At 41.1% G+C, this 4,461-nt stretch overlaps 1 non-coding gene across 1 annotated transcript; it reads left to right on the top strand.

Annotated features, from left to right (window-relative positions):
- The first annotated feature begins 1,630 nt into the window (after positions 1-1,630).
- On the top strand, positions 1,631-1,759 carry LOC128110201 (small nucleolar RNA SNORA40). Its single transcript, XR_008218157.1, has one exon. It is a non-coding gene; the product is annotated as a small nucleolar RNA SNORA40 (small nucleolar RNA).
- Positions 1,760-4,461: the final 2,702 nt, after the last annotated feature.

Raw genomic sequence — 4,461 nt, 5'->3', positions numbered from 1 at the left:
TCTCTCTCTCTCTGTCTCTCTCTCTCTCTCTCTCTCTCTCTGTCTCTCTCTCTCTCTTGTGTGTGTGTGTGTGTGTGTGTGTGTGTGTGTAAGCAATTAATCATGACACATGGATGATTTTCATTCAAGTGTTTCATGAATTTGACCATATTCTCTCTCAATTACCCTTTCCTGTCCTTCCTTTTTCCTATACTCACTAGTCACCTTTTTCTTTCCTGAATAGTAAGTATCTGATCTACTCTCAAATGTATATATTCTATATGTGGCATGCAATATTTGTTTTTGACATGATTTCAACCTTCTTCATGGATATATAAAAACCCAATGTGCATGACAATGAAGTCTGTTCATATTTATCGAAACTCCCTGACATATTTGATTTTATTTCTTATTTCTACATTTTATTTAGCACTTCATTTCATTGTAGTTTAATGTAGCTGTTCTTGCCACTGCCTTTTACATTTATTCTAATTCTACTTGTTAATTCAGCAATTATATGTTTTTCTAAAATATATATGTATAAAAATCCTTAGTTTTTTTTTATAAAAGCAAACACATAATTGAAAGCTATATGGCATCATGAGGTGTTTCATTTTCCACACCAAATTATTCCTTTTTCTGTAATTCTCCTTGTCAGAGGCTCTCTTAGGCACCTGAGACAGTGCATGGTCTTCCATCAGCATCCTAGTTCTTCTGAATCGTTTGAGACATATCTATCAGTCCTTTCTTGAGTAATTTCCTCAGGAGAGTTATTTGGGTCAGATTCTCTAAAATACTTATTGGTAACCACAAAATTTTCTTTTATCTTGATAAGGAAATAATGTCTCAGAGGACTGTGCTGATATCAGTGGTCTCTCCTGCTGTCTATAGATATTGTTACAACCACCTCTTACAGTGTTAAAATGAGATCCCTCAGATCAGTTCAATTTCCTTTTATTTATTGAAAATATTTTCAGTGTAGCCTGGATGTTTGTTAATATTTTCTTCTTCCTTAGAGCTCAGACTTATTATAGGGAATGTCTAGGGTGTACTTTATCATCAGTCTTACTTGAATGTGATGGCAATTTTATAACAACAGACTCATGTTGCTCAGAAAAACCATTGTCTGTTTATTTAGCTATATGACTATAAAAACACAGAGAGAATATTAGATTTGGGGGGACAGGGGGACTAACAGTGTTCTAATTCAAGGCTCAACACACACCAGGATCTGTTTTATGGTACATCTGAAGCAGGGTTCATTTTTTTATACCATGCAAATTATATACATTATTTTTGTGCCATATTTAAAATCTACTGTTTAAATTATGTATTTGCTTTATCATTCCTTGCCTTTTCCTATGCACATTGGCATCTGTTTCCTCTAGCAGTTCTTCTGTTCTCTTATAGCTGTATGCCTCATCTCTTTCCAGTGTGGCTGTGCTGGAGTCACTGAGACTCCTGCCAGCATCCACTCACCAAAAGGATGTAAATAAGCCTCATATATTTACTAGCTCCCCAGAGTGAACTTTGGTAGAACTTCAGTATGAGTTTTGGATTTTTCATAAGATGTATGTAGGCCTTATAACTCCCCAGATAAAAAATTCTCACAGCATACCTGGGGGTCTCTTGATGTAGTATTAGTGTCCATGGCTATTATAGAAAAGTTTTTGATCCACTGGGAGACAAAACCCTAAAGACAGGTGTAAAACTAAACACTCTTTTGGGACCCAGTATTCATTGTTCAGTATGAGTTTTGATACTTATAAGAAGGAATAGAATACACAACTGTATTCTATTTAAGACACAGCAATCTGTGTCTTAAACAGACTATATGATCTTCTAGTTCTGGCAGCCTGGCATCTGAAATAAGTTTCACAGAGTAATGTGAACATGTGTGTGTGGCTTGTTCCCCTAGGCTCCTAGGTGAGGATCTTTCCCTTGATTTTACTTTCCTAAGTTATGACATTGCAACATGAGATCCTCATGTAGTGGGTAGCCATTCCAGCTTTGGTCTGGAAGTTTCAACCCCCACTGAGGCTTCAGTAACTATCACGCCTACAAGGCAGGGCGAAGGGAGGGCCCTGAAGACCCGAGATGGGATGCAAGATCGGGATGAGAGATCGGGGTGCGCTGCGCTCTCTTCCTTCTTGGACCGTGGATGCTAGAGGTAGACTGAGGAGAGTTCTCCAGAGAACACCGCCGGACTGTGCTGCATCTTTCACAGAACCCGCAACCTACCTATCCCTTCACTTGTAAGTTAAATAAATCTCCCTTTTAACTACGTGGAATGGCCTTAATAATTTCACCAATATCCTCATGTATAAAACTTAACACTGGATATCACAGGGGTGGAGGAGCCTGGTGGTGGACACTGGAGTGTCTGGGTTCTTGTGTCTCTTTACACATTAATATTATGATATATAATAGTGGGAATTCTATTTTCTCTCATTTGCAAATACTGTTTTCTATGATTGATTCATTAATTTTGGATCACAATCAGCTCTGTTTTGCTTCTTTTAGTGTATATTTTTCTTTGATATTTCTGTTTTATTTCTGTTAGCTATGTATCCAGCATTGAAGATCATTCGGAATATATTAATGTTCAGTTAGTCACTCTTGGTAGCTAAATATCTATTTCCTTGTTTTTAAGGATCATCTTTAGATACTGCACTTCTCTTAATTTCATTTATGTAAAAGGTTGCTTGCAAATGAAATAAAAACATTTAATACATGGTCACTTAGACTGAACTTGTTTAAGTAGGGAATTCTTAATCTAATCTTTTTTTTTTTTTTTTTTTTTTTGGTTTTTCGAGACAGGGTTTCTCTGTGTAGCTTTGCGCCTTTCCTGGAACTCACTTGGTAGTCCAGGCTGGCCTCGAACTCACAGAGATCCGCCTGGCTCTGCCTCCCGAGTGCTGGGATTAAAGGCGTGCGCCACCACCGCCCGGCTTAATCTAATCTTAAACCTTTTAAATTACTGTATATGTTTAAATATCCTAATATGTCTACCTTGCTTCAGCTCTTCAGTTCTTCTCCTCATACTTCATTTGTTTTAACTTTTATTTATTCTTTGTGCCTTCATATCATGCATCTGGATCCTATTCATCTCCCTGTCCCTTTATATCCTATCCACCCCCTGTCCTTGTAGCTTCTGCCCTACAAAATAAAATAAAATAAAATCTAAGAGAAGAGAAAATAAAGAAAAAGAAAAATCTTGCTGTGGAAGCTGCAGTGTGACACAGTGAGTCACACAGTAAACCCTTTAGTCCATATGTCTTTACTGGCAAGTATTCCATGCAAAGTCATTGGTCTGGTTCAAGGCCTACAGTTTTGCTACACTATTAATACTGGGCCCCCATTGTGACTCCTCTTGGACATCTTATTACTGTCCCATGTCATGGCAATCTGCAGCTTTGGATCTTCAGGACGGCCCCTTATGTGCTCCAGCAGATGATAGATGGGGTGGATGGTGGGGTGGGCTAATTAATAGCCCTGGTTCAGGGCTTGGGTGGGCCAGGGTGAGCTCTCCAGCTAGTTCACCCTCTGTTTCAAGGAACAAGGGGCTGGGGCCAGTTCTCCTGCTTTCTCACCATCAGGGCCAGCTCACCCATACCTACACCACCAGGGTCTGCTCTACTGTGTTGCCCAGGCAAGGTGCAGGGGGCACTCTCCCGAGTGCCACAGCTGGTGAGGGGCAGGGACAGCTCTCCTGCTCTCCCACCTGCCATAGGTGGTGAGGGGTGGGGGAAGGCATCTCTTCCTCATCCACACCATCTTATGGCAGATGAGGAGTGAGACCAAATCTTCCATGCTCATGTTCTTGTGGGCAGTGTACCTTTGCACCGGTTGACAGGGTTAGCTATACTATGCTGCCCAAGTGAGGTGGAGGGCTGGCTTGATGAAGGGGTTGGGTCAGCTCTCCTGTTTGACACAGATGGAGAGGGGAAAGATAGGGAGGGCATCTTTTCCTCACCCAGGCCACCATCTAACAGGTCAGCCGCAAAGGGCCAGCTCTTCCACTCTGAATATAGATCACTGCTGTAGCAGGGCCATGGACCCAGAACTGGTCCTAGGCAGCACCCAGGACCCAGACATCACCATGGCCTGGCGTGGAAAGCAAACTACCCACCTCAGCTCCTTCCTCACTGACTCCACCTCTTCAGATCTGCCTCTCTCCACAAGACAGGAACCATTCGGTTTCTCTCTCTCATACTCCACCCTATGTTTGCTCACCATAATACTGTCCAACCATCTATCACTGCCAGGTGACACTGAACCCATGTTTTCACCTTGCCACCAGGGGCAGGCTACCCCAGGAATGAGAGTGAGTTTCCTTCTCCTTCTCAGTCTTAATGGCCCTTTTAATGTATTTTTCAAAAAGATTTTATTTGTATTTATCTTATGTGTGTCTCTGTTTGTAGTATATTCACTGTATAGCAGTGTAAGTAAGTGTGGTACCTGCATTATCCAGCAGAAGTT

The sequence above is a fragment of the Peromyscus californicus genome, unplaced genomic scaffold, assembly GCF_007827085.1.
Source record: "Peromyscus californicus insignis strain IS unplaced genomic scaffold, ASM782708v3 Scaffold_14__1_contigs__length_90479793_seg_2, whole genome shotgun sequence".
Lineage (NCBI taxonomy): Eukaryota > Metazoa > Chordata > Mammalia > Rodentia > Cricetidae > Peromyscus > Peromyscus californicus.
The sequence above is the reverse complement of the archived record's forward strand: the minus strand, read 5'-3'. Positions and strand labels throughout refer to the sequence as shown.